Below are 23,801 nucleotides of genomic sequence, written 5' to 3'. Positions count from 1 at the left end.
ATAAACGTAAATTCATCTGATCTGAAAAAGTCTGATCCGCAAACCTAAATGTGCTAAAATTTCACTCTAAAAATGTTTAATACCAAAAGATACATGGTCAGTAGGATCATTTTTCATTTATATATATATATATATATATAAAAAAAAGGTATTTGTATTTTTACTTAACAAAAAGTAGCTACTTTGTGATTATATATCCACTAAAATACACTGGTGTTTGTGGTGGTATTGTAACAAATATGGAAAGCCTTCATGGTAGGAATACTTTTGCAAAGCACTGTACACTGGCAGAGCTACAAACAGCTGACTTAATATTTGGATAAACATGAGATGAACATCCTGTGCCAACAACTGTTTTCCATGCTGTTTCCCATCACCTCTCCATGTAAATGTGTGAATAAGTATCTCTGTTTCCCAAAGTGAGTACCGATAGCACTCTACTGTAACAAAAAGCATGCAATGGCTAACTATGACTAGATTACATATAAATCAGCCAGATGAGGGTGACCAGCATTGGATTAAGGTCAGGATGATTCATTGGCTCATTTGGACACATTGCTATGAAACTGACAAGATTTTGCATTAAAAGTGAGCTTCCATGGAATTATATGAGGTGACAAAAGGAGCGCTTTCATTTGTAATAAGCATCTCAAATGAATCTTAAACAAATTAATCAAATGTTACATATGAGCCTGTTGCTCCTTTTCCTCAGCAGAAAGTTCAGAGGCTGATTAACTGAGATTGAGCTGAAAAAAATCAAGCCAGCAACCATCAAACTACCTCTATCATATACACGGAGGTAGTTCTATCTACCCCAGTACTACTTTCCTTATCTAAGTGTAGGATTTGGAACCAGTGCCTTTATCAATATATTTACATTTTTCTACATTGAATTCAAAGGTTCTGTTTATTTTATATGACAAACAAATGGATATGAAAATAACTATGAAGTGGCTGAAAAAGATACATTAACAGTTACAACTTTGAAAAGTGCAGTGTTCCTTTCTATGAAGACTCATGACTCTTCTTCTTCAGGCCTTTCTGCAAGAGTCAAAAAGTCAAAAAAAAAATTTCAATTATAATGGATTATCAAGTAGATCTAGTTCTGAGTCTTACTTACTGTAGGCCATGTGAAGACATGGAATTTATTTTACCTAAATCATTTTTTCTTGTAACTCTTACTGTATGTTTAGTGTTGTTTTCTGTCTAGAAGGCGAATCCCTATCCAAGTCTAGATATATATTAATTAAATTAGATTTTTTTATACAAATATTATATATTCAGATCCACACATATTTTAATCTTCTGCGAACATATTCCCTATTCCTACAAGGTAATATGGACGTTGCTGTATTTAAACATGTGACAAAAATGCATTGAGGTTTTTGGTTTTAATTTCACAAAATGTAGAAGAAAGTTCAAGAGGTAAGGCACTGTAATTACGGCAAACTCACTGCATATCAAAACAAGCATTGAGTTTCTTTAAGACTGATGTAGGGTTAACAAAAACGGCTGAGCATGCATCACAAACAAGTCCCACAGATCCAGGGTATGATGACACACCAGCTCAATATGGCATGTGACATGGGATGCATGTCACATAGAAATTCCCCCATTTCCTCTTGTTAATAAATCCACTCATGGTATCATTTCCTGCTCCATCAATCATGAGTGACCATGCATGCCATGAACGATGTTGTTGCCCTCAAAAAAAAACTGCACCTCTTTTCATCTTCTTTCCTTGCTTCTCTGAATTCTGATTTCCCTCTTGTGCTTGCATATGTCAGTGTCGTTGCAGTATGAATGTGTACTGTGAATACAGTGTGTGAGAGTGACTCCCATTGGGACAGTCCCAGGGTCGTCTCTCATCCAAAATGGTGACTTGTGTGTATTTCTGTGAAGTAGTCTTTGTTTGTGCATATCTCGCTCTTGTTGCATTAGTACTTGTGCTTCTTTTCATACCCATGGGGCTCTCCCCTGAAAGTACATTCTATGAGTTTGTGTGACTGTCTGTTGCATGCAGCCATGTGAAGCTGCATGCCTTCTAGCTGCTTCCAGACTTGTATTCCCCAAACGCGCCACAGGGCTTTGGCTCAGGTTTGTGCATGTGGATTTGTGTCTGTGTGTCAGTGTGTGTTTGAGCATGCACCTGTTTGATTGTAAGTGTGGGTAAGGACTGCTTGCTAAATTGTCCCATAGTTTTGTGTTTGATTTTACCTTTCTGTTTTATTCTGTTTATCAGTCTATCTGCCAGATCATCCAATTACATGTCTCTGTATATCTCCACCTGTTTGTAAAGGAGCTCTTATCATTTCATTTCAGTTTATGTTAAAATGTCAATTTTTTAGATTTGTTTGTTTTAGCAAATGCTCAAATAAAGACAAACATCTATATCTGATCACTGGACTGTTGTTTGACACATTTTGCTTGAAAACTAATTTGAACCTAGAAGCAGGTTCAGTAAATATGTCCAGAGAACAGGTTCTGTAACAACATGAAGGTTGAAAAAGCAGCAGAAAATGTACTTTTATTATTTTTCTTCTAGCTGTTTTGTTTTAAATTACTTTGCTGATGCTATTTTGACACATCAATATCCCTCAGGAGATCAATAACCTACCTATCTGTTTTTTGGAGTTTTTTTTTTTTTTTTTTTTTTTAACACATGATAATCAGAGATCCATTAGAAACTAGCATATGAGCAGAATAGGTTGAATTTTAAGTATTGGTAACCTGCTGGTGGCTGTTGAATTGGAAAATCTGAAAATCTTTTTTCCATCAATAAACACAACACATTTAAGGTCTGACAGGTCATGATGACAACAACACTCTTAACCGTAGGTGTTGTTTGAAAAAAAAGGAGTACTGTTTGAGATATTTCCAAAGACAAATATTTGAGACAACAAATCTGTTATCTATTAGGCTGTGTGAGAGCAAGACCCTAGGTAGATAACAGGATGGCCAAATACAATCCAGGGATCTAAATGTGCTGAAAAGTTCTGGATTTGAAAATGCTGGAATACCTTAAGGGTAGAGATCTTCATTTAAAAAAGAAATACAGAACAACTGAGAGTGTGCATTATGGTAATGGCAACTGTGTCAACCATAAAGAACCCTAATAACATTTAAAATGTGAACCCCATAATTAATGTGTCTTCATTTTAAGAAAAAACTTCAGCAACTGTATTAAATGAATGCTCACTGTATGAAGACTGTAAAAATGTTTTTTTTTTTTATATCTCATATATTGGCGTCAATTCCTTCAATGAACTATAAGAAATCATCATCCCAAAAATTATGACCACTGTCAGGCTACTATGTCCTCATTCTGCACAATAAAAACTAATCAAATTGCAAACTAAATTTCTATTTCAACTGGGTATCTAAATAATGTCAACAGAACAGCAATAAAACAAGCATTTTTTTCCCATATAAATGTATATTCTTATTTTGCTCTTAAGGTGCACTAAATGCAACATAAAAACAATCATTAGAATTTCAGAATTAACAAAAAGTACCTGTGATTTTAAACCCATCCCTTCAGTATGTCTACAATTCAGTCACAATTAAACCCCTTAGCAGGACAGCAGACAGCCCTGAACTTGAGATTAATATTAGTTCTGTGTCATCTTCAAGATACCAATAACTGTCCAAAAACTACTGAACATGTTCCTTTACTTACCATTTCTACCATTTTAGAATTGTTAAAAGACATGATAGAGAAAGTGAAAGTTATTAGCAGAATATAGCGACAGATTGGGGCACTTTTCCACCACCAGCTGCTGCACACTGTCAGTCAGATGGTCTAAAGAGTATAACTTTAACTCACTGAAAAAAAAAAAATAATAATTTTTTTATCAAAATATTTCCAGTCGCAATTAATAGGGACAGCCATGAGATGAAAACTTAAATAAATATCTGCATATAATAGCTTTTACAGTAGCTTTATAGAGCAGGGCTGTTTTAACTCTAAATATTAACATGCTTAATGATTTAAAAGCAGTAGAACTATAGATCAAGTAATTTAAGCTCAGAATATTAAGAAAAAGGTCGATTCAACTTGACATCTGAGTAATGTGTATAGTAGAATAAAAATTCTCATGTTAGTCATTTTGAATAGGGCTTTAAAACATACCTTTAATCAGCATTTAGTTGATTAAGTTCTTAATTTTATTGCTTTAGGTTATGATGTATGATGTAAAAGAAAAAAAATAATAAACCAACCTAGTCACTCATTTCATGTAATATCTTTTATAATTTATATTTTCTAAGCATTGTATTAGTAACTTTAATTGTATTCTTTTGTGTCATTGTTTGCCTCTTTCATTTGAATAATCATTCATTTTACCGTAATTGTTTCTGCTACAGGTTTTTAGACCAGACAAATCATGGTGTTAGTTGTAATAACCACGCATTTAGGTTAAGGTAAAAATGATGAACCAGGGAAAAGCTGACATGAAAGACGCTACCGAACTGTGGATATCTGGTAAACTAATTACCTCAGTTCTAACTGCAAGACTGCACATACACAGTTCTTTCTTAGAAGGTTCTCTGCCTAGGTCTTATGAATATCAGGTATTCACTATTTAATTTAACATGTTGGACTGCAATGACTATCTAAGCATTGTTGAAAGGGTTAACTGGACACACTCAGCATGTTTGGGTAACAAAAGTGCTAGCTTCAATATAGACTTAGTCATGGATAACTGTCTGCCAATCTGTGTCCCAAGCTGCTTTCAAAGGAGGGCAGTCTTTTCCAAAATGATGCAGATTTATTTAATGAGTTCAAGTGAGAGATGGTATCAGAGGAAATAAAAGGTTTGTAGTTAAAATGTTTGACATCTGTTGCTGTGTCTTCCAAGCAAACTGCGGGGAAATAATTGCTGAAATACATTCTTGTCACACAACTCTTCACTAAGAACTCCATAGTTCCAACAGTCTGCAGAAGAGTCCAGAGATGCACCCTGGGAGAAGAAAGTATTGTAATCGCTCCAAAACAGCCGCCTCTGATCTTGTTAAAGGCTAATTGATGTTCTATGTTAACGAGCTTTACCTTAATTAGTGGTATTAAAAGAACACTGTGTGGCACATGTGGAGAGGGTGAGGAATGGAAAAGAGGGGGTCTGGGTGGGCTGATGCGGATTGAGGAAACAACCCACTGATGTTGCATCAAACCTACGATGAAAGGGGGAGGAGGCGGGAGAATAAAACGGTGCAGAGGAAGTCACAGGTTGGGGCTGGGGAGAAGATATAAAAGACTTGGGCCAGAAAAAGCAGGGGTAAGAAGGAAGAAACAAGGAAATAAGAGGAAGTGGAGTGGATTGGGCTATGAACTCGAGGCTTTTCTGGACTGAAGTCAGAGAATCAATGGGATGAAATTGATGAGGAGCATAGAGTTGGAGAAAACAAGCTCACAAATGTTCCTCTCTTCCTTATATCTCTCTTTCCAGGTGCATCCCTTTGAGACCCAGTTCAAGCCAGCTTTACTTTGCCACCCTCTGCATGCCTTCCATCCAAGTCCTCGTTATCCTCACACCATCTGACTGATTCTCTATTCTCACCTCCATTCCCACCACCTCTTCTTACAACAGCTGGTACAGTACAGATCTCTGGGTGACCGTTCAGCAAGGAAGGGGACACTGAAGGCAGCACTTCAGGGGCAGCAGTGCATGCAGTGCACTACTGCAGTATGCCTGCATGTGCGCACACATTTCAAAAGAGGGGGGCTTGTAGAGGGAAATGATGAAGTGAATAGATCATCTGGGAGTAAAGCAGATAATGCAATTCAGACAGAAATAAGGAAGGGAATAGAAACATATTTATTTCAATTACAACTAGATCAAATGGCCTCCCAGTGCAGGCCTATAAATTTGACATTATCATTCTGAAGCACTGCAGTAAATCTGAGAGAGTAGCAAACATTGTGCCTCTCCATTTTACAGGTCAACATAATCATGTTCTCCCTTGGTGGTCTTTACAGTCCAAGGCCACCCCTCCTCTGTTTTAGACCAGAAAACAAATTCAAATTACTGTCTGGCAATCAAAACTTATCATGGACAACCAAATTAATTAAGATCTTTATCTCAAAGAGACACACACACTCGTTAACAAAATAAATAAATAAGTAAAACTGCGTCGGTTCCAGATGTCTGAAGATTCTTAGGTGGCAACAGAGGGGATAACCATTGGCCGCCATACATACAAATATTCGGGATATAAATAGATAGGAAGCAGGAAAAACTGATCATAATATCATGATGTTTTTTTTTTTTTTTTTTTAACGAAACACACATTAGCGCAACAAGCAAGAACGAAGAGAAAATGAACATCAATTAAAACATCCGCAGCAAAGTAAAACCTGAAAACTGTTGCCTATTTCCCTCTTAAACTCTGTCTTTATTTCCAAACATTCCCCGAAAGACTGGGTCGGTGCAGCCTCAAGGTCCTTGCATGACTAATTGAACTGCCGGTAAACTGTGTGCATGAGCCTCTATCCCATCTGCGCCCGTGAGTTTTTCGGGCGCAGCAATGACAGAGGGGTCAAAGCCCCGGCGAGCCGGCTGCTTCCGACCTCCTTCTCTCCATCACCAGCGTCCCTACACACGGACGCTGACATCCGTCTGCTCATCTATTCCATGTCAATGACGCGCAGCATCCTCTCACTGCCCAAGCCGCAATTAATCCCAAGCAGCAGCAGCAGCAGCGGAGAGTCTGTGTGCGTGTTTGGATAAAAAATGCGCACTGCAAATATGAACCAAATCAAACAAAAATCTACTTACTGAATTTCACCAGCCTTTCCCCCCTCTCTTCCTGCGTCCCTCCATCCTTTTTCACATCCTTGCTTTTTGAGGTATCCGTTTTGCGGGTGTCCCTCGCCACAAACACCGCCGTCGCCACACACGCGCACACACGCACACAGACACGCACGCTGTGAAAATATAAATCTGTATAAATATATGTGTTCTACATGTATTCAATTTCTCCTGATCTCTCTCTTCACCTCTCTCGCTCCCTCTCTCCTCTCTCTCACGCACTCTCTCTAGCTCTCCCTCTTTCCCTCTTCTTTTGTTAAAATTCAGTATATGCGCCCCGTCACCTAGCAACCGTCAACCTCCCTCTCTCCCCTGTATCTCTCCCCTCCTCCCCCTTACTCCCTCCCTGCCTCTCCATCTGAGGCGACACGTGTTGAATGCTAAACTTAGCGGTCCGGAATAAAATTAATAAAGGGATGGGACGCTCTCACTATCTCCCCACCTTTCTCAGTCTCCCTCTCTGTATTATCATACGAATATAAATATTTACCAGAACCACTCAGCTCTCTCGCTCCTTTCCCTCTGCATTTCCCCATCCATCCATCCATCCATCCATCCATCCATCCATCCATCCATCCATCCATCCCCTCCCTCGTTGTCCTGCCTTCTTTTTACCCCTCTTTTTCATTGCTCCCTCATATCGCCTCTTTCTGCTTCTTCAAGCAAAACGGAGGCGCAACACCAGCGTTTGTGGATCCACATGTGAGTGTCACCCCGCTGCCTGGTGCGTCTTAGCACGGAGAACAACAATTTGTAGCATTGCTTTTGGTGCGTGCATGTAGATCAATGACTCTTAACTGCATGTCAGCGTGCCATGCGTGCGCAGCTTGCAGTCAGTGCAGGTGGCATGCAGTGTCAGAGCCAAAGCTCAGATTCTAAATTCTGGTCCTGGCTGCAGAGTAATAATTATGTTTGACATATAGTAACTTTTTCTGTCTGTTTGGGAGAGAAATGCAACAAGGGGCTTATTTCTAGGGGTGTACTTTAGATTTTTTTCATCCAAGAATTTCTGCAGAGGCAGGAAGACGTGTTTGGTCTATTTGCTAACTTTTTCCTCTGCATCAGTGGTTCCCAGAATATATTTTAGGAAAAAGTATTTGAAAGGTAGCCTACTATTACGTCCCAATTTATTCATACCCCTGGCAGATAAAGTTTTTTAAAAGTGTTGTTGTTAATGGCCAACCTCTCACTTCCTCACGTGATAAACCCTCCCAAAAGAAAACCTTTTTCACGTGTATTAGAATTAATATTTCAAATGTACACTGGTTTTAGATAAACAACACAGTACAGTTAAAGCAATTACAAAAGTTTTAAATAACATCACTGAAGCATTTGATGCTATTTACTACTGTGTTGCTCTTTCCTTTGACATGTGAAGCATTTTGCACAGTTGATTAAACTACCCCTCACTAAAAGCTATTACATATTGGTTTATCAAACAATGCAAAGAGTTGCAGATTATCAAATATTAAGCAATGTTTGCAACACAGTGATCTGCTATCAGATTTCATAAACACCACTAAAGTTGTGCCACAGGGTTCTATTTGCTCTGGTGAAAATAATAATTACTGATGCTTGTAGAGTTTTATGCTAAAGGCTTTGAAGGTTTTTTGCCATGCAAAAAAAGGTAACTAATATGATTGGGTGCTGACTGTCTTAAACAGTATTCTTATGGTATACTTCATCTGAGTCTTGAAATTTCTTAAGATAAAGGCCATGATGTTTGCTATCAGAAGTAAAGTCATCAAGCTCATCATCAATTCAAATTATTAAAAAAAAAAATTCAAAGGAAACTTTACCTGATTGTTTTAATAAGTTGTTATATATGTTGATAGCTGTAAGCAGCAAATATCTCCTGTAGAATTCTGTCTTACATATGATCTGGATAAGCCTCTTACCAAAGTTACAGTTCTTATTTAACAGTCTGATGAAGAGGATGGTCAAGGCTGTCAGTAATTCTCTGATGATTTTACCCCAGCAGATGATGGCAGAATAGATCACACTCTCCACAACAAATCAATATGAAGCATCTTACAGTAAATACTAAGTAAGTATGGTCTAAACTGTCCCTTATTGTAGATGGCTTCACAGTTGGGTTTCAAGTTGAGTTTATTTTCCAGGTGAACACCAGGGTATCTGTACCCCTCCAGTACCTTCTCTTAATCTCTTATGATGTCAATAGTATTTGACTTGTTCCTCCTCTAAAATCTACCATCAACTCTCTTGCTTTGTTCACATCCAGGATAAGATGATTTTTTCCATACCACAAAATGAGTCCATAGCTGCCTGTCCTCAGCCTCTTTTACATCTCTAATTCACCCAGTGATTGAAGAGTTATTCAAGTATTTCTGCATATAACAGAACTCTATCTTGTACTGTAGGTCAGAGCTCAACAGAGTACAACAGAATGGTGAGAGTACTGTCCCCTCTGGTGCACCGGTGTTGTTGACTACCTGGTTACCCCCATCAAGTTCATAAACTGAGGTCTGTATGTGAGGTAATCTTTAATCCATGCCACTGTTGATGCCTCTACTTGACTCTTCTTGATTTAAGTAAATCATGCTCTTGTTAAAGGCACTGGAGAAATCATTGAACACGATCCTCACAGTGTTGTCTGCCTTGTCGATTTGTCAGTCGTTTATTTAGGCAGGTGATGGCATTTCAACTCCATCTTCACAGCGTTGAGCAAACCAGTGGGGTACTGATAGCCAGTTTTCTGCTTGCTCAAGTGGTCATGCACAAGTCTCTCAAAGACCTTTATGGTGTGGGTTGTCAAGACAGCAGGTCTATGATCATTGAGGACTGATGGTTGAGTTTTCTTTGGTACTGGAATAAGGCAGGAATTCTTTCACAGCACTGGAACCACCTCCTGGGTCAGGCAAAGGTAGGGATGGTGCTGTAAAAATCCCCCAGAGCTTTCCTGCGCAGGTTTTGAGTACTCTGGGGCCATCACACCATCTGGATCTCTATATACCCCAATGGATCTTTTCCTCCTTTTCACCCTATTCTTTTTGACTATCTAGCCAAGAAGAAAATTTATCCACTGTGAGATCAATAAAGTCAATCAATCAGTCTGATGCCCTATGTATCTCCATTTCATTCTCTCCAGTTGCCTCTTCTTCTAGAGAAAGACAGATAAAATGCAAAGAGAGGGGCACATCTTGTGATTTGTTTGACAACAAATGCATAGACTATTTCAGATTTGAAGGGGAAGCNACCCAGTGATTGAAGAGTTATTCAAGTATTTCTGCATATAACAGAACTCTATCTTGTACTGTAGGTCAGAGCTCAACAGAGTACAACAGAATGGTGAGAGTACTGTCCCCTCTGGTGCACCGGTGTTGTTGACTACCTGGTTAGACAGTTACCCCCTTCAAGTTCATAAACTGAGGTCTGTATGTGAGGTAATCTTTAATCCATGCCACTGTTGATGCCTCTACTTGACTCTTCTTGATTTAAGTAAATCATGCTCTTGTTAAAGGCACTGGAGAAATCATTGAACACGATCCTCACAGTGTTGTCTGCCTTGTCGATTTGTCAGTCGTTTATTTAGGCAGGTGATGGCATTTCAACTCCATCTTCACAGCGTTGAGCAAACCAGTGGGGTACTGATAGCCAGTTTTCTGCTTGCTCAAGTGGTCATGCACAAGTCTCTCAAAGACCTTTATGGTGTGGGTTGTCAAGACAGCAGGTCTATGATCATTGAGGACTGATGGTTGAGTTTTCTTTGGTACTGGAATAAGGCAGGAATTCTTTCACAGCACTGGAACCACCTCCTGGGTCAGGCAAAGGTAGGGATGGTGCTGTAAAAATCCCCCAGAGCTTTCCTGCGCAGGTTTTGAGTACTCTGGGGCCATCACACATCACACCATCTGGATCTCTATATACCCCAATGGATCTTTACCTCCTTTTCACCCTATTCCTTTTGACTATCTAGCCAAGAAGAAAATTTATCCACTGTGAGATCAATAAAGTCAATCAATCAGTCTGATGCCCTATGTATCTCCATTTCATTCTCTCCAGTTGCCTCTTCTTCTAGAGAAAGACAGATAAAATGCAAAGAGAGGGGCACATCTTCTGATTTGTTTGACAACAAATGCATAGACTATTTCAGATTTGAAGGGGAAGCGTATGGTCAAAGGATGGTGGAATGTCCTTATTTTCGTCAACGATGAGGATGAAGAAATCATTTCATTTATGGTCCTGCATTGGCATTTCAAGGAAATTATGTAGGTTCTCTCTGTATTTTTTGTATATCAAAACCCTGTGAATTTAAATCTACTTTGACCCATGAGCAGTGGTAAATAAGGGAAAAATTCTCAGAAATAAAGCCAAAATTGCCAAAGTAGAAAAAAGAATGTTTTGTTCATTGCTTTTTTGGAGCAATGAAGATTTTATTGATCTGTGTCTAATGCATCATTCATAGTAGAGAAGGAAATGTTTGCTTTACGATGGAAGCTTTATATGTATAGATCTGCTATTTTCACAACTTTTGTGAGACACCTTTTTATAAAGTACTGCATTTATACATAAAAACGTTTATTTGAATTCTATAAATCAAAGTTTTCTGTCCAACAGCACTGAGCAACTGCATTGCAGCATTCTATACCCAGCTATTGTATTGTTGTTTCGACTACGTGTTGCACTATAGTTGACCAAAATGCCAGACGATTTTGAAATTCCACCCGGAAATTTTTTTTTTTAGCTATGAAATGTTGGACATGTCCGGGAAAAGGAGGATGTCGGGTCACCCTACCATATCAACAATTTCGATGTTTCAGTGAGTGAGTGCTTGTTGCTATTATGCGTCTTTACTCAGCAGTCTTTAATCAGCAGCTTCTCTCGTTGTAAACCAACCAATCAGCGCACAGCTCATCTAAATATTCATGAGCATACCATAAAAGGAAAACCTGTTGTTTCATCCTAGGGCTTATAACCAGGCTTGCATTAGGGCTCATAGAACAGCGTCTATATGCCATTTTCAGCCCAACCAATGTTACAGACCCCATTCAGAGACCTTAAGGACCAGCACCAAATACCCTATATAATCATAGTATGACCCCTTTAAGAATAAATGATAGTTTTATATGTGGATATTGCCACTGTTTGATTTGTTTTTAAAGACAGCAGCTTTGACAGAAAAAGCTTTAATAGACTATTATTGTGTTGCAGGGATTAGAGAAATGCCAATATTTAAATTTTTCCCCGATAGTTATCTGCATGAGCTACCTGTGCAGACTGGGTCCCAATTCAGCTCTGCACAGAGCAGAACCATGTTTTTACCGTTACACGGATTATCTGTTATTTTCAGCTCTTGGTATATTTCTGTATGCAATAGAAAATACTTGAAATCTTAGCAAAGACACAATTTTATGCACCATCAGAGGTGTGTAATTGGCATTAAAAAAATAATATGCACAACACAACTCCATAATCTTTGCGTTCCACAGACGAATAAACTACATCAATGAGGGATTCTACAATACTGCACTTAACATGAGTTAGGCTACAACGCTTGGACTGCTTTTTTAATTTTTTGATACAGGATTCCCTAGTGTTATTGTTAAGATATAATTCTAGGTAAAAGAGAATGTTCTCACCAAAAAGTGAAAAAAATCATATTTGGTGTTAAATGAAGTTTTTCCACATTTGATTACTCTCATGAACTATTCGGGATTTAATCCCCAGTGTCCATAACTGAAGGCAAAGACTTAAACCACTGTACCACAGAAGTACTTAGGTACAAGACAGAAATATCAAATCAGTCTATAATCTGTGAGTTCTGCACACATTGCCTTCCATTCGTTTTAGGTTAATAGCTGTGCATTATTGCACTGGCGTCAGCGAGGAGCAGGCAGCCTGTTTCAGCAGCTCCCTTTATTTCCCTGAGTTTTTCCTACTTTCATCTATATTTTTTTTATTGTTTTTAGTGTAACTTTGTAGCTTTCTCATACTATTTCCAAAATAATGGGTGCAGGGCTACCGTGTTTGACCAGGCTCCCATGGTTTTCCCCCAAGGCTGTGCTGCTGCCCAAATATCCGTCGCGAGCTAACGAGTAAGAGATGTGGCAGTCATGCAGGAGTCGGGCGATACCAGCAGGGAAGGAGGGGCAGACCAACTAGCCCCTTGGTCAACATGGGCAACGTCAGCTCTATCTCTAACAAGGTGGATGAGCTGGCGGCTTTAACTCACCATGAAAGACGCTACCAAAAGGCTTACAGCGCTAACCCCAGACTCTCATGTAAACATGGTGGATTTCATCTACTTCAGGCCAACAGAACAGGGAGAGTGGTAGGAGAAAAGTGGGGGCCTGGCTGTGTTTTTAAGCAATATATGGTGTATCTCTGAAGACCTAGCCATTAAAGAGACCCTCTGCAGCAAGGACAGTGAGCTGCTAGCAGTTAGCATGAGGTCAAATTATCTATCCCGGTAATTTACACACATTATTGTGATAGCTGTGTACGTCCCCCTCACTGCTAATGCAGCAACAGTCTGTGATATCCTGCACACTACCACCAGCAGACTCCAAACACAGCACCGATAGGCTTTTTTTCCCTGATCTCTGGAGAGTTCAACCATGTCTCTCTGTCTTCCATCCTTCCCATATTCACACAGCTTGCTAACTGCCAAACCAGAGACAAAAAAAACCTGGACCTACTGTATACCAACACTAAGGAGGCATACAGCTCATCACATCTCTGTGCCTGTGTACAAACCCATGGTGCGCAGAGAACCAGCTGTGAAACGCACAGTGATGAGATGATCTGTGGAAGAAGAACAAGTTCTTGGGACTGCTTCTCCAGTAGCCTACTGTGTGGGAAGAGTTCTGTACTCCCCTAATCAACAGGATATCAATAGTATCACAGACTGCAACACCGATTACATTAACTTCTGTGTGGACAACACTGTGCCTATCAGAATGATTTGTCCCTTCTCCAATAACAAACCATGGATCAACCCTGAGATAAAGGCACTTCTGAAAGAAAAGAGGAAATCCTTTAGATTGGGGAACAAGGGGGAGCTGAGAGCAGTGCAGAAAGAACTGAGGAAGAAAATTAGGGATGGGAAGAACTGCTACAAGAATAAGATGGAGGGTCAGCTGCAAAAGAACAACATTAGAGGGATCTAGAAAAGCCTGAAGACAATCTCAGGCCAAAATCAGAATACCCATGCTGCTGGAGACTTGAAGTAGGTTAACGATATGAACCAATGCTTTAACAGGTTTGACCAGCCATCCACTTCTCCCCCCGCCCTGAACCCCCTGCTGTTGCCTTCACCTTCTTTAATGACTGACTGACTACTTCACACCTCCCAGCTCCCAACCATCATCCAACCCCCCTACTCCAAAGAATTCCATCACACACCCCACCCCCTCTCCGCCATCTTGTTGCTTTCAACAACACAGATGAGGAATGAGCTGCGAAAGATCAAGGTGCAAAAGGCTGCAGGTCCAGATGGCATCAGCTCCAGTCTTCTGAGATGTTATGCAGATGAACTGTGTGGCATGTTGTGCTGCATGTTCAACTTAAGCCTGAGGCTTGGAGAAGTACCTAACTGTGGAAAACCTCTTGTGTGGTACAAGTACCAGAGACAAAACATCCAAAGGACCTCAGCAACTACAGGCCAGTAGCGCTGACTTCACACCTGATTAAGCCCCTCAAATAGTTGTTCTTTCACCATCTACGCCACCTTGTGAAGACTTCATTGGATCCATTGCAGTTTGCCTACAGTCCTGGGATTGGGACAGATGATGCCATCATCTTCCTCTTGCACAAAGCTCTGACTCACCAAGAGAATCCTGGAAGTACTGTGAGGATCACATTCTTTGATTTCTCCAGGGATTCAACATCATCCAGCCATTCAGAATTACTTACACTGTCTTAGTTTTTAACTCATGCTGTATTTGCCAAGTCTGGTTTATTTTGTTGTAATTGGGGCTTCATAAAGCCTCCTTACTCTTAGACTGACTCTGTAACCATTGCAACTGCCCCAGTCAATTTCACCTGGTTGGAACCAGGGTATAGCCTACTTAGTTTAAACTATGCATCTTCTTTGTTGAATCCACCACCAGGGGTTAACAGGGAGAAAGGGCATTTGCATCATCATTCGGCACAAATGCATAGTGCCAGTAAATAGGGCACCAGTTAATAGCTGCATATCATGAAACTATTTTCATTTAATAAAATCTTAAAACATGCTACTTTTATTACTTAAGAAAATATATATGCCTATGTGATATTCTAAGTAATATATACAGTACATCATGTATACAAATTCTTAAAATATTCTCGTTTTTGCTTTTTGAAAGGAAATTTGGAGTGATTGGGCTGTGGTTAACCAGCATCTAAGTTATTTATGCATCAGAATGATCTTGTTACTGTTCCAGTTTGTGTGGGTTGTTTTTCTGTGTTTTTTCCTCTCCCCACCACCAGGCGGTGCCTTGTTCTCGTTGGGCCTCTCTGCACACCTGCGGCTCATTGGGTCATTACCAGAGGAGTACTTGAGCTTCGGACTGTCACCACCTCTACGCCAGAGCATTTGCCAGTATTGGGTACTATAGCCTTACTGAGATTAACTGAGTCTAACCTTTGCCTTGTCTCTCTGAGTCCTAGCCTTGCCTTTGTCTTTGTTCTCCGGTAGGATGCCCTCCTGATCCACTGGATAAGCCTGGTCCTTCTCCCCCCCTTGGAAGGAATCATTCGAGTCACACTGAGCAAGGGGAAACCTTCACCAGATCTGTTCAAACCCACTTCAGGAAAACCCGGTGACAGTCCGTTCCATTGCTCCTCTGGACCCAACGCAAGTCTGCCTGTCTGCCCTCCAACATCTTCATTCATCTTTGGATTAAACCCCCCACAAACTGGACCCAAGCCAAACCAAGAATCTCCCTAACATGAGTGAATAGTCTTCTCCAAATATTCACCAGTCATTTTCCCTACGGACCTTGAACTGATCTTTGTGATCTCCCCTAACAGTTTCTGGTTCCGGTTCACCAGACCTCTGAAGTCCCACTGCAATAACCCTGCATATAATCTCTCTCTCTGTTTTTGTCAATCTCTTAATAAACCTGTTAACTTTTTCCCTGCCTCTGAGTGAATCTCTGCATGTGGGTGAGGTCTTTAAAACCCATCATTACAGTTTCTTTTATCTTCCCTGACACACATCTGCATTAACTTTACAATTTCTTGAGATGGTTTAATTTACTTAAACACCTGAATTGGACCCCAGCTCTCCCATAGAACAGCTGTAACATGTATCATGTATCATGTTCTTAGTTTTCCCCAGACACTTTACAGAGGTCTGTGCATTTTGGATAGGGGTGTAGAGTTGGGCACACTCCCAGCCTTTGTTTAATCCTCTTTCTTGTGTTTGTGGCTGCATTTTATACAAAATGAATATGCTTATTTGAAAATCTGGTCCAGATGTCAAATGCCTGGATCTTTTTCCAGCTTTGTTGAAATAAAGACAGTGGAATCAATCAGAGCTTACCATTTTGGATTAGTTTTGTGTACTTTTGTGTAATTTCCAACTGTTAAAATGTGCAGCTCTCACTACTGGTGTTACTACTGAAAGAAGTTAAAGTACAAAATAAGTATTAATTTCTTGAATTTGATTTTTTTTTTTTTATTTATTACATCTAAGTCGGACTTATATGAGCAAGTTTATGAAAAACCACTTAGATACATTTCTGGCTCCCAATGTTAATTTTCACTGGTGTGGCACTGATACAGACATCAGTATTGGGCGGGGCCCTGATCCAGCACTAAAATGGTGGTATTGGTATTGGCGAGTACAAACAAATAGGGCACCCATACCATTTTGAGAGACAAAAGTTTATTCAACTATTGTCACCCATTCCAGGTAGGAAATAAATAGTTCCACTGGATTCATTTTATATTAGTCTTTTTCCTGCTTCACAAAGGTAGGCAGCAGCTTGAAAAAGCCACGATGGTAATTATTTTACATCCAAGTAGTATGCAGTTCTCCATATATATACACACACACACACACATCAATTTCAAACAGATGGTATTGGTATAGTATCGGTATAGGCCAATACTGCACAGCCAGGTATCGGGTATCAGGGCCAAAAAATTGCATTGGCGCAACACTAATTTTCACAGATAATTACTGGTGAAGATTCTCAGTTATCCAGGTCATAGTCATTCCAAAAAAGTAAAAAAAAAAAAAAAAAATCCACTGGACTTTGTTTCCAAGTTTTCGCTTCCCATCCAGGAAGCTTTTTTAATAAAAAAAAATGTCAGAAATAGCATTGAGTTCGAGGCTTTATGCAGTTGCCCTACAAAGCCATGTTTTTGTTCAGAAAACATGCAAATTGAATCGGACTATGGGTACATCCCTTTGGAACGGGGGTTGTTTGTCTTCTTTTTTTAGCCTGCAATGCCTCATAACTGTCTATGTCTCTCAAAAGGGTGTCATTAAAGGGAATGGTTGGCCATGCTGAATAGGCGAGGTGTTCTGTTCCCCTGTAAAGGGGTCCGGGTTGGGATGATAGCAGGAAGGGATCAACTCAATTGCTGCATTGTAGGTTTTTGAAAGCTGAAATCTGAGTTCCCCCCCTCTGTTAATTTTACCCTCTTTACTGCTCCATTGTGTGATTTCATTGGACTGTAAACCCAAACAAGTCAAAAATACTCACATTTCTCATTACTTCATCAGATCTTCTTAATTTTTTTAATATTTTGAGATACACTTAAATATGTGTAAGGGTTCCTGTGCAAATATTTCTTTTAATTTTTAGTTATTCCATTGATTTAAATTCACACATCAAAACGTATGAGTGAGTCAGTTAAGAAAAAAGGTTTGGGTTTTCAGTGTATTTCTGGTTTTAAGAAATTGCTTTGACAACTAGGCTGTGTTGCCTTGTCTTGCAAAACAAAGCTGATTGAACACAAAATGAGCCACATGTTTTTGAAGAACAAATACTTGAACACTTGACCATGAATCTGAATAGTAAGAGGCTGTAGGAAACATTTTTCAAACCATGACAGCTCCTGTTTTACCTTTCACTGACTTTGTTCATACAGTACTTTGGTATCGGTCACTCCCCTGTTTGACAAGGAACGTAATGTTTAATGTCTGACCCAAATATATCAAACTGGCTTTCATCACTAACATTAACCTTGGACCAAGACACTGCTGTCCATTTATGTGCAACTTTGTACAGCTTAGTCTTTTAATTCTTTTTTTATAGGGTTGGAAACTGCAGTGAGCAACTTTCAGTGCACTCACTCTTTAACATCAAGACTGCATCAGGATATGGATTCTTATCTGTTCAATGCTGATATAGTCAATAATCAAAGCTGCAGAGTTGAATCAATAAGATCTTATACATGATCCTATCTTGCTTTGAATGTGTGATTTGGTGGGCATCCAACAATTTAAAGCATATAAATGATTTTGTGAATTTATAATGTTGAAGTATTTGGTAAATCCAACCTGCTGGCAGAGGGTTTTATTCTTTATGGCTTACATGTAAATAGTTTTTCATCAGTCACTGTGAGGTCACTAAAATAGGTATATTAGTTTTCTTTTATAAGATATAATTTAAGTTTTAAATACTTAATTTTGTGATATATCTAGAGAAATAAACACACTTAAAATCTTGAAGAATAAAACAAAACTGACTCCGATGGGAAAATGCAACAGTATAAGAATGTAAGACCATCAAGTTTTCTTAAGGGCTCACAGTAAAGAATATATGTGTACATTTTTTGATAAATATAACATTAGCCTTTTACCTACCCGGTAGTTAGTGCAAACAAGAGCTATCTCTTTATTGATGAGTGAAGAGGGCTCTCCATCATGTTGCAGTGCCACAGGACCAATCAAATTAACACACATCACACACAAATTTGGCTTGAATACAAGAGAAAAATCAACTTATCCCAGAGTTGGAGTTAATATTTTCTCTGTCTGTGCATCTGTAGCTTGGGTATTTTGAATGTCTTTCACAGTACAAAAATGTTCAACCAAACAGGGATTTTAGCATATATATGGAAGAATAATTCCTGTTAACCCCAATATTACCTCTTAATATTTTCAGGTCTTTAACATTTAACATTTAAGTCTTTGATAATCTTGTTTGTATTTGACTTTATGTTTGGAATTTAATTCCTAGCACATTATGCTGGGTCAAACCAATAATAACTTGAAATAACTTTAATTATTAAGTTTTTACTTAACAGTTAGAGAGTGCATGTGAAATATGTCATTTCTCGTATCCAGCAGGATATAGATGGCTCACAATGAAGGTACAAATGGCAGATAAGAATATATCTCAGTGCTGTGTAAATATTCTAAGACAAATTGCACCAGCTATTCTAGAGCAGCTGACAAGACAAGCTGAAAAGTAAAAATAAAACTTTAAATCTAATTAGTGTATCCATTATATATTCTCCTATTTTTAAGCAGCATTTAGAAAGTAAGGCTACCCATGATGATCAGGCTTTGATTAAGTTAAGGCTATCGCTTGTGTACAATTACTAGGGAAGACAGAGTGAAGAAAATTCAAAGCTATAAAAACAAAAACTGCCAACAATCACTAATCATGGGCTTCTTTAATTAGATATTTAGTGTTATGCTAATTATATAATGACCATCAAGCAGAAAGATGCAAGTCTTGTCAGGGTAGCTGATTTAGCAGTTTACAAGGACAAAAAATAAATAAACTGTCAGGAGGATTTTTTTAAGGCTAATCAGAACCCCAATTTAACTGTAAAAAGCTGTCAGCAAGATTTAGCAGATTTACCCATCTGAGCTGTGGTGCAATGTTTACCTGTGCAGCAGTACCTGTCAGAAGATAAAAACACCATCTGCAGTCTTAGAGCAAAAATTACCTACAATCGACTGCTTTAAGAAAAACCACTTAATTTCTAAGTAAATAAATAAAGTCTCACACAAATGGTCTTTGGATTTTCTTTGTGTTTGCAAAAAAAAATAGAATGATATAGAAAGAAGTATCTGGAAACAAAGTGTCTTTTTCACTTTTTTAAATACTTTTTTGTTTTCAACTATAGATTGCTAACTCGGTAGATAAAACAAGTCACTGTCAAAGTAACTACTAGTTACAACTCATTGGAGGTAAACAAACTTCCAAGTACAAACAACAGAACAAAAAAGCCTTTGTTCCATGCACACCTTATTATGCGTTTCCAAATCTACAACTGGTTAATCAATAGTCAACATCACAAATGTTATTCATTTGAAAATAGAAATTTATTATAATAAGAGATGGCTTTGATTAATATTAAATAAAAATTATATTACTCAATTCAAACATCCTACAATTTTTTTTTTCAAAACTTTTGCTTAAAAAAATCTAATAATTGTATTATAAATAATTAGTAATCAGTTGATTTGAACCCCCTGCAATTAGGCTTTGAAATTGAATTCCTTTAACCACAAAATCTATAAATGTATGTAGCACACAAATATACTTGGGGAATCTTTGTAAAACTGCTATTATTTAAAATAATTTCCCCAGTTTACAGCAAAAGTTTCTCCCAATCTCTCACAGGTGGTTTTACTACTCTTTGTTATACAAGAAAATACACACTTATTTCTGCTGCTGACTTAACCAAAAAAAGATATCTGCATCTCTAATTTTTTTCTTGAAGGTGTTCTCATTATGGATAACCTGAAATAAAAACTGTCAACGATTTCCACACACAAACATTATTAGGCTTTGTCAAACCTTGGAAATAAAACCTAATAAAAACTATTGCTGGTATTTAAAGGGCTCTGTTTATTGTGGGGCTGTCATGGTTGTCACACCTCTTCAATGTTGCATGGAGGACTATGACAGTACCAGTGTACTGGCAAACAGAGTGGGTGGTCTGAAATTTTAAAATAGGGGATTGGAGAGTGTGTTCCAATGCCTCCCTTGTAATCCCAGATTCCGGGGGAGGCTGGAGACATGGAGTCTGAGTGGGCCATGTTGTTTGCCTCCATTGTCAAAGGGGCTGCCTGTGGCTGTGGCCGTAAGGTCTGCCATGCCTGTCGCAGTGGCAATCCCTGAACCCACCAGTAAGGGATGCTGTTCAGCTGAAGAAGCAGGCTTATCAAGCCTGGCTGGCTTCTGGGACTCTTGAAGTCACATGCAGGGATTGTGAGGCCAAGTGTCCGGGCAGTGGGTGAAGCAGTTAACACTGTTTTCAGTGGGAGTGGAGAGCTGCTAACCTTGAAAGAGGACAATGCTGGACAGTGGAAGGAATATTTTCAGGATCTCCTCGATGCGACTGACACGCCTTCCATGATGGAAGAGGAGATGATGTTCTCAGGGCTGGATTTATTCATCATCCAGGCTGAAATCAGCAAGGTGGTCAAAAAACTCTTCAGTGGCATGGATTTGGGGGTGGATGAGATCCACGCTGAAAACTTTGGAGCTCTGGATGTTGTCGGGCTGTTGTGGCTGTAATGCTTCTACAACATTGTGTCAAGGTCTTGCACAGTGGTTCCCCTGCAAGGAACCACTAGGGGGACAGAAGGATGGGGGTCAGAGGAATTGGGGACTGAAGGACCTGTCCTAGTTATACTGTAGAGGGATCAAACTTCTCAGCCTCCCCAAGAAAGGTCTATGCCAGGATCCCAGAGAGAATAGTCCAGCTGATTGTCAAACCTCGGCTTCAGGAGAAGCAGTACGTACTGTTTGTTTAACAGTGGACCAGCTCTACACTCTGCAGGGTTTTCGAGTCCCTCCAGTCCCTCGTGGTACCCTGTGGTGGGCACTTCTGGAGTATGTAGCCGAGGGCCCTTTACTAGGGGCCATCTGGTCTATGTATAAACGGAGCACATTGCAGGCATTTAATTGGACTTGTTCCCTGTTCATATTTTTGGAAGCCCCTCTCTGACATGCTGCCCTTCCTCAGTGCGCTGTCTAAACTCTCTCTTCCTTTCCTAGATTGAGCGAATCCTGATCTTGTATCTCACCCTGGTGCTGACCTGCCGTGATTTATCCCTCATGTATCTATGTTCATTAGTGTGCTTAAATAAATACCTTAATCTGCTCCCAGTCTCCCAATTGTGATCTGCATGTGGGACAAATACGTTAAAAACCCAACACTTATTTACAGGGAAACTTTTTATATACAAATATGGGTAAGATGAGATCCATCCTAGCAACCCTCTTATCATTGGGTCCCCGCACATTTTCGAGGAGAAATGGGCTTGTACATGCTCTCATGCATGTGTTCCCTCTTGGGAGCGGGTACTGGGTTGTGCATGTGCATTTTTTCTAAGTGGAGAGGGCAAGTCTTTTCAAAAACTTGCGAAAATCCTCCATTATACCTTTAAGTAAATATCTTTACTTTTGTCTAAAAGTAAAAAACAGGTAAATAGTTTATTGTGGTTCTTCACAGAAGAACATAAAAGTTTAAAAGACTGATTAATGATTAAAAACTGAAAGCAAGAAAATGATTTATTTCTAAATAACCCCCAACTCCCCACAAGCACCATTTCATCTACTTGGTGAATGTTTTGCGATGAAGTGGCAATACCCTGAGGACAAGCATAAACAGCAGCTCGTTACTCTACTTGTGCACTGATATATGATCAGTTTTTGGACTCAGTGCACATGGCAACACAAGTTAGGACGTAAGGCACTGGAGCTAGTCCCACTTTCTCTGTACCCATGATTTAGTTCCAGGTGGTACAAAGGTGCCCAGCGGTTCCTGTGTCAAATGATTTGTGATAAGGGAGACGCATTTGGTTTAATGATGTGTTTGCTGTAGCTGTGGTGGTATTAATATGCCAGATACACATCAGCTTTTCATATTTCTGCCACAGTGAAATGGTGATACCAGCTGCTGTGCTGTTGATATTCCTCTTGTTATCTGTATTTGCCACATGCATTCATCATCATTTGCATTCATCAATCATCATCACACACTCTTCTGCCTTCCCTCCTGTCTCCGCTTGGCCTGGAACCTATGGAAATTCTGGAGTGGTGACATTAGACTTTATAAGGCATGTGATGGTATGCGTCATCACTCAATTTATTTCAAAGTTCATATTGACATGTTTTTGTAGCTCACTAAGGCTTGGATCATCCAAAAAGCTTACTTGATATTTACAGTAAGTAAGCATTTCTCGTCCTGTGATTAGGAAAAGCTTGATGAGGGATTTAGGCACATGTAGCTGTATTTTGTGTCTCATGGTGCTTAATGTTTTTTTGTGGAGCTCTGTAGCTCTATCAGCTACCAACATAAATATTTCTTTTCACTGTCTTGCACACAAACATGCAATTAAACCAAAATCTGGGAGCTCACAGGGTTCTGCTTTCCTGCCTGTGGATGCTTGGATTCTCTTTTCTTTCTATATGGCCATTTGGCCACTATAGACACTTTTAAAACAATGCCAGTGAAAAAAATACTGCTCTATGAGGCATTCCTATTTCCAAATACTAATTGAACACACAATAAAAACCTTCTGATTTAGATAAATAACACTATAAAAAAGTCAGAAGTTTTAATTGCAAACAAAGCAATTGTATATAGAGATTTCATAGATGAGCACTTTATTACCTATTCTTCAGAATATTACTTTAAGCATTTTACTATTATATTATATTTACTGTCACATTTCCTTGTTCTGACCACATCCGTGCTTCTAGTTCTCCTCCTCAAAGTTGGTCATGTTTTAGTATGATGGAAGTTTTCAAACTTTGTCTGGGGACGACATTTATAAATCAGTTTTAGTTGCTTGTTGATGTGCAGTTTTATATTGCAAAAAGTTAAACATTTTACAATTGGTGTAATACGAAGGTCCAGCAGGACTTAGAACTGAAAAACGGCAACCAGAAGACAAAGCATAGGTACAAACAGCACATTGAGAAGCGTTTCTTGACCTCTTCCTTGGAGACTGAGTGGAGTGTGCTTGAGCAGTTGGTGTGAAAGGAACAGAAGGGCGTGCTGGTGTGGATGGCATCTGCGTTGGTGGGGTTGCAGGGCTGGAAGATGGACTCCTCCATG

The 23,801-nt window shown here is 39.2% G+C and overlaps 1 protein-coding gene across 1 annotated transcript in view; it reads right to left on the bottom strand.

Moving 5' to 3' along the window:
* LOC107100309 (glutamate receptor ionotropic, NMDA 2D-like) overlaps positions 1 to 7,025 on the bottom strand; it is a 103,047-nt gene extending 96,022 nt beyond the window's left edge. Inside the window, exon 1 of the mRNA XM_015398751.1 lies at positions 6,777 to 7,025. The gene's annotated coding sequence lies outside the window, so the exon portion shown is untranslated. The remainder of the gene's footprint in view (positions 1 to 6,776) is intronic.
* Positions 7,026 to 23,801: the final 16,776 nt, after the last annotated feature.

This window comes from Cyprinodon variegatus, unplaced genomic scaffold (genome assembly GCF_000732505.1).
Source record: "Cyprinodon variegatus isolate N-32 unplaced genomic scaffold, C_variegatus-1.0 Scaffold958, whole genome shotgun sequence".
Classification (NCBI taxonomy): domain Eukaryota; kingdom Metazoa; phylum Chordata; class Actinopteri; order Cyprinodontiformes; family Cyprinodontidae; genus Cyprinodon; species Cyprinodon variegatus.
Note: the sequence above shows the minus strand (reverse complement) of the source record. Positions and strands in the feature narration are given on the sequence as shown.